Here is a 10,966-nt window from a genome sequence, read left to right on the forward strand (position 1 = left end):
ATATGAGTGAAAGATATTTCTGGAAGGCCACTCTTCTTCGAGAAGTGTAACGCATGAGCGTAGAGGTAAGCCAGTTACAGAATACAATTCGAAATCGAAAGTGCTCCTGAAGTATTCGCAGACTGCGAAGAGGAAAGAAATTTTGCAATATATGTCCCTGTAAACAGCTAAGCAAGCACATCCCATTCATTCATTCAGTAATACACATGTCGCAGACGCGAAATAGGGCAATAAAAATTGACAACTGACAATCTTTTCAAGAAAGAACGTATCGAGAAAGGTAAAGAAACAACATGCTCGCTTAGAAGCCCACTGAAACCACAGAAGCACATATGTCCCATCTCAAAGGCTGCATTTTGGGGTCATGAGCCGTTTAGGGCTCACAACCGAGGTTAACCTTTATTTGGAGCAGCAGAAAGATGATAATGTTTTCGATGACGGCATACTACACTAAATACGTCCCCGTTTTGGGTAATAGAAAACGCCTCACATGGCTATCGCTATAATAAATAAAATATCCATCATTCGTTGCCGCGCCATTACTGGCCACTCACGCCTAATCAGCCCCGCTATGGACACACCTTCGCCGAGGTAAGTATGCAGTGCTCCCCCCCCCCCCCCCCCCCCTAATCTTTCATCGAGTAAAGTACACAAATTTATTCTGGGCAGAGTCGATCGTTCTAATCGCATAATTGATTTTGCGCGCGAGGCTTCCCTAGTGAAGGAGAGTGCCTCCAACGTGCTGCTCCTCTGTTCGCACAGTTTTCAAAGCAGAAGCAAATAGGGGTGCACTAATATAGAAGTCGAGGGTTAATGGTGGAGTCACGAAGACCGTACGCTGTGCAAACAGAGCTCCTACCGTATACCAGAAAAAAGAGAACAGACAGGAGATCAACAAACAAAAAAATGTCAGCTTCCACCGCTACTGAGTTACAAAATGGGTTACTGTACCCTTGTAAACAGGGTGTCAAGTATTATTAAAGTAGTTTTGATAAAGTATTGATTGATAGTTCCGTTCCCTTTCATTTTTTTAGAAAAACATTTTTGTCGCCTCTTTAGTCGCTATTACATTGTTATAAAAAATCTAGATAGGCTGGATACACATGTTCGTTCTATAATCCACATAATGCGGATGCCAATGTCGTACTAACATCCGGCACCCCCGTGCCGACGCAGTTGTTAGCGGAGCGGACCTTAGTGAACCTAATACTGCCTACATGAACCAGAAGTTCAGTAGTATTGAAATTTTCATTGCTTGTAATTAAGAGTGGCTTATCTACTACCCCCCAGGGCAGAAAAAAATATGTTACTTCTGGAAGAAGTGAGTGAACTTAAGTTGTGCTACAGGCAATTCGCCGGCGTAAAAAAAAAAAAATTCTGTGGTCATAACCTACTCATGCGGCTATATTTTGTTACAAATGAATGCTAAAGTATGTACATCTTTAATATTAGACATTGGTCGTTAAGGCAAGACTGAGGAATTGAATGGAAGTATTTTACATATGCGACTTGAAAGATCGTAAAATGGCATTCGGCCATTCGCTGATAGCCAGATTCACAATATAACAGAAAAAACAAAAAATCTACGTTTTTGTTTTCGTCAGTAGTCGCGCGAAAGCAAGCAATGACAAAGTTGAAAGAACAAACATCTTTAACTGCACTAGCCCAATTAGGCAGGATTGTCTGATCAAGCGAGATAGCTCTCCTAGTGCTTACACACAATTTTGAACGGAATGCGGTTTTAACTTCTCTGATTTTCCGCTGAAACAATAGGACACGAGTCATTGGCCCTCCACGTATGCTTTTTGACATGGCGTTTAGAGAGGCCTGAGTGCGAAACATGAATAAATATACAAAGGAATTCGGTAGCAGGTGACGTCGATGGGGTGTAAAAATTTAGCTGGAGAATTAAATGCCGGCCATCTTATTTCTGCAGGCGATAAGTTTGTCACGTATTCGGAAGCCTTTCAACAACCATGGACGATTGAGTAGGGCAACTTAAAACGGCAATCGTCTGATTCCATGGTATCCCAGCCAACGTATCAAGTGGTCACTGTTTATATAAAAGAAATAAGTGCAAGTGGAAGCGATTCTTGAGGCAATAACCTAGCTTTTCTCCAAATTCGAACGGAGTAAAAATTGGTCTCAGACGTCGCTTGGGCTCTCCAAACGCAGAGAATAGCAGTATTGAATACCAGCTCAGAAACAAGGCACTCCAAAGAGCCCGCGTGAGTGACGGCGCACAACCCGGTAAAGATTTCAGTCAAGCTTTTTCAAGCAACAACAAATATGAAAAAAAAAGAGAACATCAAACGCTTGGAGCGCGGTAACAACCCTTAGGGCGCGAAAACAAAAGGCGCGCAGTATGCTAACTTGTTTGCAGCTGCCGGCAGGGCGTACACAGGGGCCGGGACGGAAGTACAGGGAAGGGCGATTCCGAACCACAAGACGAATGTTCCGGCCTTCCTGGGCGGGATTTCTCAAGTAACGGCCGCGCGGCCTGGGCATCGGCAAGCACGGCCGGAGCAGGAGGGGAGAGATCAGTGTCCGAGGGAAGAGGCAACGCTCCGAGGATGGCTCACTCGGCCCTTGCGAAGCCCACGTCTCTCACGCGGGACGAACCATTCTTCTTCGGCGAAGACCAGAGAGCCCGCACCGCGCGTGTAGGGTGGGTCGGGCCGTTTACCGTCGTTCGGAGGCTCGCGCCCTGGCCCGTTTTTTTATTTACTTACTCTCTTTGTCTCGAGCGCGGATTCTCGTATCTCCGACGAAATCGATACCCCGAAACTCGGTAGAGCTATATACCGACGCCGGCTCTGCGGCTCCCACTTTGCACGCACACACACAGTCGTTTCAGTGGAGAGACGGAGAGAAGCTAAGCGATTCTTTTGCGGAAGAGAATAAGGAGGTGACGTATCCTGCCTCACGCCGACCGTCAGGTCGGAATCAGAGTGAGGGGAGAGAGGGAAAAAGAGGGGGAGGGAACAGACTCGTTGGTGGAGAGGAGGAACAAGCGAAGTGAGCCCGGGCCGAAGAACACGGCTGCCACCAGGAGTGGACCCCGTCGTATACTGCTATCGTGGTTCGTCTGGACGAAAACCGAAGGTAGTAAGGAAGTAGGAGGCGGACGGTCACTTTGCAGCGCACTCCATGTCTTCGCTTTGTTTCCGGCAACTGGTCAAATACGGACACACAGACGCACGAGTGCGGATAAAGGCAGTCTGGACGGAGGAGCAGGAAGGGGGTGGTGGCGGCGGTGGAGTGAGCGACCGCCGCTAATGGTCCGGCTTGGTCTCACTCGATTAGATTAACTCCCGGCGGCCATCGGAGCTACTCAATAACTCAATTCCTACTTTGGGCGCGAGCGTGCTCCTAGCTGCTAGCAGAGCGCCACTCCCTAGAGTCTGTCTGTCTGTCTTTCTGCCCGTCCGTGCGCCCTTGCCCGCAAAGTGCGGCCAGAATCCTACAGTGGTCGCGACACTTTGTCTCGCCCCAAACCTTCTCCCATCGTCTTTCGTGGTGCTTTTTGTTTTTTGTTTTTTCTGGGACGCCTCTCCATGCCTGCTCTTTGCAGCGTCTAAGGGAGACAGCGGTTCGCTGTTTGGTCTCTGGACAACAGTGCTACTTGGTGTCTGTCGCCATTTTATCTCTTCCTACGGGTGTTGTGGCCCCCAGTGACGTTATTTTCGGCTCTTAGGGTGTTGTTCCGGGCACTAACGGCAGCGATACACGAAATAAAAAAAAGTGCATGTGTGTGTGTGTGTGTGTGTGTGTGTGTGTGTGTGTGTGTGTGTGTGTGTGTGTGTGTGTGTGCGTGTGCGTGTGCGTGTGCGTGTGCGTGTGCGTGTGCGTGTGCGTGTGTGTGTGTGTGTGTGTGTGTGTGTGTGTGTGTGTGTGTGTGTGTGTGTGTGTGTGTGTGTGTGTGTGTGTGTGTGTGCGCGCAGGGCTGAGAGGTGGGAGGTGGTAAGAGGAGTATGTGGTGTTTGTGAATGTTGATGTTTATTCCAATGTTGCAGGAGATTGATGAGCTCTGAGTTCACGCTATAACAGCTGGCTGAATTGGTGCTGTAGAAAAAATTCTTCGAAGATATTTTTTTTCTTATTTTCTCCGCTAACGTGACCCTTTTTGACAGCGTTTATCATTAAAATTTTGTGTTTTTGTTTCGTTCAAAAGCGGCAATGGCTTGTTTTTTTTTTTGCAATTGTGTCTCGTGTTGTTAAAAGTTTTGCGTGGTTACCTGCTTGTTTTAAGCACTCATTACTTCCGACTCTATAGGTGTTTATAGTAAGCGCACCCGAAAAGCGAGAGTTTGCTTTAACACTAACAATTTGCCTACCGGGAAGTGTTTCCTAGAGTGAAAGTGAAGAAATAGTGGATAGAAGAAGAAAGCATAACAAGTACACGTACACTTGAAGGCGGCGGAGAATGCTCATCCCGCAACAACGCTACATTCATTCATTACCTTGGTAAAGGAATAAATAGTGAACAAAAAAACCTTTAATGGTTTTGTAGGCATGTCAGGGAAGACATATTCAGAGCAGGTTTCTCTTTTATCGACATTACATTCTCGAATGATTGTTCCTTGGTACCTCTGGCCACCGGGAAGACTTTACAGCTTAGCAGTTAATCAGGCCAGCACAGAAACAACTCCCATGGTCGAATATTGTAGCCGTCGATAGGCCTAAATTGAAAGAATAGAAAAATTAAAAATTAAACGGCAGTGAACACGTAGCTAATGAAATACAACAGCGCAAGAAAACAAGGGCAAGAACACACATTAGACAGGACGGGCAGGAGCTGCCATTATCTAAAAAAAGCCCCTTAAAATACATGAGAGTACACATAGAAACATAACCACTTAAAAAAGAATGAGAGTGCACATAAAAACATGTTTCTATATGTACTCTCACATGTTGTTATCTGTTTTTTTTTTCGAAATAATGGCACTTGGAGCCCGTCCTTGTCTAATGTGTGTTCTTGTCCTTGTTTTCTTGCGCCGTTGTATTTCATTAGCTCTGCCTCTTCACCAACGAGCTCAAACCAAAGTATTGCAGTGAGCACCAACCGCACGAAGCCGATGATAAAGCGCCAAGAACGTAAATCACATTGTCCATGCTGTGAATCAGCATTCTCCCTTCAGAAACAGACACGTAGAGACGCAGTGCAAGTAACATCAAAAGATGCAATAACGAGAACTCGCTTAGAACGTGCACATACCTAAGTGCTTTTTCCAGAAACTGGCTAAAAACGCAAGCAAAAGGAGAAACCTCTGGGAAGAGCCTTAAGTAAACCGTTCCAAGCGGAAGTAGTCAGGAATGCTACGAACAAGTAACGCATAAGTAGTCTTACTCATCACTATACATAAAGACATCAGGAGCATCCTCTCTCGCCAGCAAATAAAAAACAAGTAAAAAACGACGAAACAGGATGGTGCGAAGGCAACAGGGAGCCAGGACCGACACAAGACTGCCTTCAATCTTGTTACCGAGACGCGTTTCGAAGCGTTCGCGTGAAACGTCCTCTCTCGGGCGTGAACGCCAGAGCGAGCGGCCCTCCTAGTACCGTGTAACACAGCATTCTGCATAACGCGAACACGAGATGTCGTGAGAGCGGTGGAAATACAGTGAAGTAAAAAGAAAATAAATAAAATGCTGAAAAAGGGGGAGGAACTACGCAGCGAAGCCTTTGTATCTCGTCTTGTCTTGTAGCGATACTCATACACGTACGCTCACACATATACGTTCTGTTGCAAGCACATGCATTATGAAAGACACGGCTCTCCACTGGTTGAAGTCGCGAAGGGAATACAAAATGCGCAACTCGCCGCGCCCCAGCCGGGTCGGCGCAGTTTTCCCAGCTCTGACGCGGTAAGACACGGCACGGCAGCACTGCGTCTGGTCGTGGCTCAAACGGTAACACAAAGCTGGCACGGCTGGCGCCCGTAAGAGTGCGGCGTACGATTAAAGCAAGGAAATAACGCCAACGCTGCACACGTTCGGATGGAATTAGGCCGTCTGCTTCACTTTCGAGTCTCGTCAAAAAAGGCGAGATAATGGAGCAGGCTGCCGCAGAATCTATTCTTAACGTCTGCTGTGAAATTTTCTCTTATCTCGTTTTCTTTTTTTCTCTCTCTCTCTTTCACATTTACTTTCAGAAGGCTGTCTCAAGGGACTAAACATCTCGAAAGAAAACTCGTCATTTCGGCATCTTCGCGGTGATGCTGAGAGACACGAAAAAGAAAAACGCAGAGAAGGTGTCTGTGCGGAGAAGTTAAGGCCCTTGAGTGGCTTGCTGAGCGCTTGAGAACATCTTGAGAACATCTTGAGTTGAATGATGATAGCCTTGCAGGAACGTTCATTATGATACAGGCTTTGTCTTCACTAGAGTATCCGTGATGAAAGCTCCTTGCCCTTTTTTATTACCGTTTTTTTTCCGCATGTTTGCGTTTATTTTTATTGGCTGTTTTTAGTAATAACTTAACAGGCGGCACTTTTAAACCCCTTCTTCGTGATTTAGTACAGGTCATTCAAATTTAACGAAGAAGCGCCTTTTGGCAGCTGTACCCAGGAGTCCTTTGATTGTCGCACATTTTCTTACGTCATCATTTTCGACTGTACGTCAGTTGTCATGCATTTTTCTCGGTGCATATTTTTCATGCTATCAAGGAAATGTTATTGCAACTGTGTCGTATCATAAATGAACAGCTATGAGATCAGTGAATTTATTTTGCTACGAATCAAGACATCACACAAGCTTCAGAATGAAGTCAGGAACTTTTTAATGCACTGAGGGCGACGCTCAGAAAGTGAGAACTTTTGAGGCAATTCGAATAAGTACTTCGGCAGAGCGTAATGTGTCCACAAAATTATCAACATTTAACAAAGATCGTGAAGATTCACAGGAATAAATAGTCGTGTACGGGTCTTTACGCATGCACAATGCGGAATCTTTGATTAAAATCATAGCAAAATATCGCAGCTAGTTGTTATTATGCTGAATGTCTTGAGTATAAAGTAAAATGCGTAGTTAAAAACCGCGTATCCAGATTTTTCTAGGTCATACAGTCACTTTACGCTTCCTGCAGTCGTTATTAATTTCACAAGCATCAGGTAGTCATGGGCAGCTTTATAAAATAAAGGGCAACATTATCAGAAGACGAAAGACGACGAAATATCAACCTTGTGCTGTAACAGCCACTCAGATGCCGATAACAGCCAAGTTTCTACATTGGTGTAGTCTGGCTTCATATCTTTTTTACACAGAACTGGTGAGAATAAACAAATGAGTAGTTATTTTTTAAACATATGAGAAGATCTAAACTAATACGATTTCTTCATTAGTATACGCGAGCACAGGGACAACGCCATGCGCGCTAAGCCTGCAGAAGCTTTTGTCACCCGCTTTTGTATACATGTTGCAAACCAAATAAACTGTTTTGAAGTTAAATATGAATTATACATACTATAGTATGCAATAATAAAAAGAACGAATCATGCATATTTAGCCATCTCCTAGAATTTTTTATGGGCCGTGTGCATATTTTCTTCTAAACGCAAAACTTGGACAAAGAAGAAACCCAGAAGGAAAGTTCGGAGTCTACAAAGAAATGTATTGAAAAAAGCCCAGGTAATTAAGAAGTACACGCGCATTCAAAATTACAGACTATTCTTTTATGTGCAAACTCTGTAGCCAGGAGAACATGACAAAACGAATGAGTAATCATTCTCCCGGAAGGAGACTAGATTAATTTAAGTACCAAAATTTCTGGGCATCACTGCTTTCATTAAGTACGAAACAATGATTTAGGTGTTGCAATAGTTAGCAATTTTCATTGATAATAACGTTACTTTGGCTCTCATCTTACAAAAAAATAGTAATACGCACAGAGATGACATGAAAAAGGCTGAGAGCCTAGGGCAACCTAAGCTGAATAGCCAGACTGCGAAACAGAATTAAGTCTTGGAGTATGCCGCATATTCTGTAAAATTAAAATGACTCACTGTGTTACGTAAATGTTCTTTTTAAAGCCAAAAGGAGAAATACAAAGTGCCCGCGGAGTTTTAGTTTTGAATGTTGTTAAATAAATCAGCATACCGATGGTGATAGTTTGGGCATCGCTGAACTGTATAATGAACCGTTATTACATACATGGTGTATAAATATTGAGAGTGCCTGACATTGGGCATTCCCTTATTTTAACTCCCGCCCACAAGTCAGCAACGACCCTTTCCTTAGCGTGCATTCAAGCAATAGTTTTCTGAGAGAATACGCGACAGCTATATTGCAGCACCGCATTCCTAAAAAAAATCAGACACATACACTAGGCGAGAGCCCGGATTTAAGCAAAACTCATTACTTACAGCAACAGCGCAGATAATCCGTCGCAGTCGGATCCAAAAACCATAATCCCGGTAGCACGGACCGTTCATGAGTAAAGGCATGCTAATCACATAAGATGCAGCACCGGCTTTGAGATACAGTTCCAGTGGCCCGCACAAAAATTACGAGAAAAAAAGTGGCAATCTGTATCCTGTCGTACAGGTGAGCAGAGTGAAGACGGTCGCTGCTGGTAGCAGTGAGTTCGGGGTGTTTGCGAGAGAAGCTCGTCCACAGTCGCTAACACACGCAACCGGACAAATCCGGGATAAAGTTCGGGCAGGATTAATCCACGCAACGATGCGCTTTGGGGGAACTGAGGGCAAAGCCCTACGAAGTCCCACGATGAACACTGCAGCTGGGTGCGATCCCCGGGATAGCTGACGGTGCACCGTGTCTGTCTGAACGTAGGCGAGAGAGGGAGACACTCTCTGATAACGTACGAGCCGCCGCCGCGTTGCTCAGGAGCGCGGCTGCCGGCGATGTGACACTAGCGCAGGGCCGCGTAGGGCTCCGTCGGTGGAGGCATCTCGCGTACAGCAGGCAGCACGCCAGCGCTCCGAGCGCCCGTCGCGTTCTGAGCCGGGGCTCCCGCGGCCCGGGCTGCGAGCTTCGCCTTCGTTTCGCCAGGGGCGGCGCGCGCGTTCGCAAGCACACAACGGGTGCCCGACCCCGGCGTTCGCTCGGAGAGCGGCCCGCGCAGGTCAGCCGCCGTCTCTGGAAACGCTTCCTGGCGCGTGCCATGAAATTCACTTTAACGCTAATCAGTGCGAAAAGACAGGGATTAGTTACCGATACTATTCCGCGTGGGCTTGTGGAGTCTGCGGCTTTTTGCGCTGTTTGTAGCGATGGAACAGTACCTATTTGACCATTTGGCTACTTTGCTAGAACTAACTTGTCGGCAGTTTGTAACGCACAAGAAAGATAAAGCGCTGTGTTTTGGAGTGAGAAAGCAAGCATGAAGCGAGCAAAGACGTAGTCGAAGGCAGATTAGTGTGACTGTGAGTGGCGATATTTGAAGTTTCCTGGGTGACATCAAGAAGGGTATTTGCAGCTGGCGAAGTCCTAGGCAATGGCTTCGAAATGACATGAAGATCAGCTAAGAGGAGGCAACTGTGTCAAGAGTAGCTACTGTAGCAGCCATGCGACTCTCGCTATCCTAGCCTGTTCCTACAAACGGCACAGCACAGTAGCAGAAATACACAAAAAAGAGCGCTATGTTAAGTTAGCAATGATTTCATGTATAGCCAATGGTCGCCTCTCTCATCGCCTAGATGTAATAATGCAGTGAGTGGGACGAAAATCGCGAAGTTAATTTTTTTCCTCTGGGTAAATAAGCACGAGAGATTTAAGGGAGTGAAGAGAGCCTCAGAATAGAGGAGGCTTTTAAAAGGCATAGTAAACAAAACAGTGCGCTGGATTGAGTCTCGCCGAACCCGACGAGACCGGGCGCCTGCCTGCGAGCAAGCCTAGGGGAATTAGGGAAATTAACGATGCGGAGCGGCGGTTCGTGAAGTAGGCTTAGGGCTGCGCGCACGTGGAACTTTCTACTTTTCTTTGTTTTAGCTCGTACTCTCAGTTAATTGAACCTATTTGCGGAGGGTAATTACAAAGAACAAACAATCGTTATAGCGAACGCTTAAAACAGTTATTTTGCGTGCACCAGAAGTACAGGCGCTTTGATTTTCTGATAGATGAAGAAAACAAAAAGGGTTCAAAGATTCGCCCTTTTCGCCACAGAATCGTCGTTACAAAATTATTGCTGGTGACACCACTATGCTCAAATTGCGATGAATGCCTTAAGAATATGAATTTTAATTCTTATACGCTCCAGGTGCCTCGTACTCGCGCTGACGGTAGTATCTCTGGACAGATCTTTATGCCCATTGAAACTCGTTTATCTCTGCAGTTGCTTCTCTCAGCTGTGTTCATTATTGCGTATTCAGCGTTTTTATTCGGCTCGAATAGTTTTGTGTTGCGGCTCGTTTGTACTAAAATTTCTGCAAATGTTAGAAGGAAAAAAGAAACGATATATCTTTGGCGCACAGCCTTGTACAGATTTTCAGGTCTTGCTTGCAAAATATCATAATCTTTAAATCACCCTTCACCTCCGGTATAAGCCGTGAAAACAGCAGAGGTGCAAACGGCTTCAAACATACCGAACGAATTTTTCGGAAGAGGATTACAAATAAACACAGCTCCGCCACACAACTCGCTTCTGAGCGAATTACATCCTAAGATTATTGATTGTAATTAGTACCAGCTGTATGCATGCTCTGAGGACGCGAATTTATGGTTTTACGCGCAGAAGATATTCTTTGCTAGAGTCACTCTCTTTAATAACGGCAAGAAGAGCCGCCTTTTTTTATGCGCGAATTTTTGACGCCACTTCCCAGTGTGTATTCATGAGCGAAGATAGATGTCTCTCGATGTAAAATACCATAATTCCCCGAACATGTGGTATGCTATGGTTGTAGGTAGCCGCCAGAACTTGTCGAGAAAGAAATCTTGTTTCAGAAGTGGCAAACAGAAAGCATAAGATATGCACAAACACAAAAACTGTAGGAAGAAAATTTTTAAACATTAATT

The 10,966-nt window shown here is 45.4% G+C and overlaps 1 protein-coding gene across 1 annotated transcript in view; it reads right to left on the reverse strand.

The window, feature by feature from the left end:
- The window catches only part of LOC149359011 (suppressor of lurcher protein 1-like), a 131,786-nt gene extending 122,853 nt beyond the window's left edge, over positions 1-8,933 (reverse strand). Inside the window, exon 1 of the mRNA XM_089568967.1 lies at positions 8,362-8,933. The gene's annotated coding sequence lies outside the window, so the exon portion shown is untranslated. The remainder of the gene's footprint in view (positions 1-8,361) is intronic.
- Between the last annotated feature and the right edge of the window lie 2,033 nt (positions 8,934-10,966).

Source organism: Amblyomma mixtum, chromosome 2, assembly GCF_055824585.1.
Source record: "Amblyomma mixtum isolate Tamu chromosome 2, ASM5582458v1, whole genome shotgun sequence".
NCBI lineage: Eukaryota > Metazoa > Arthropoda > Arachnida > Ixodida > Ixodidae > Amblyomma > Amblyomma mixtum.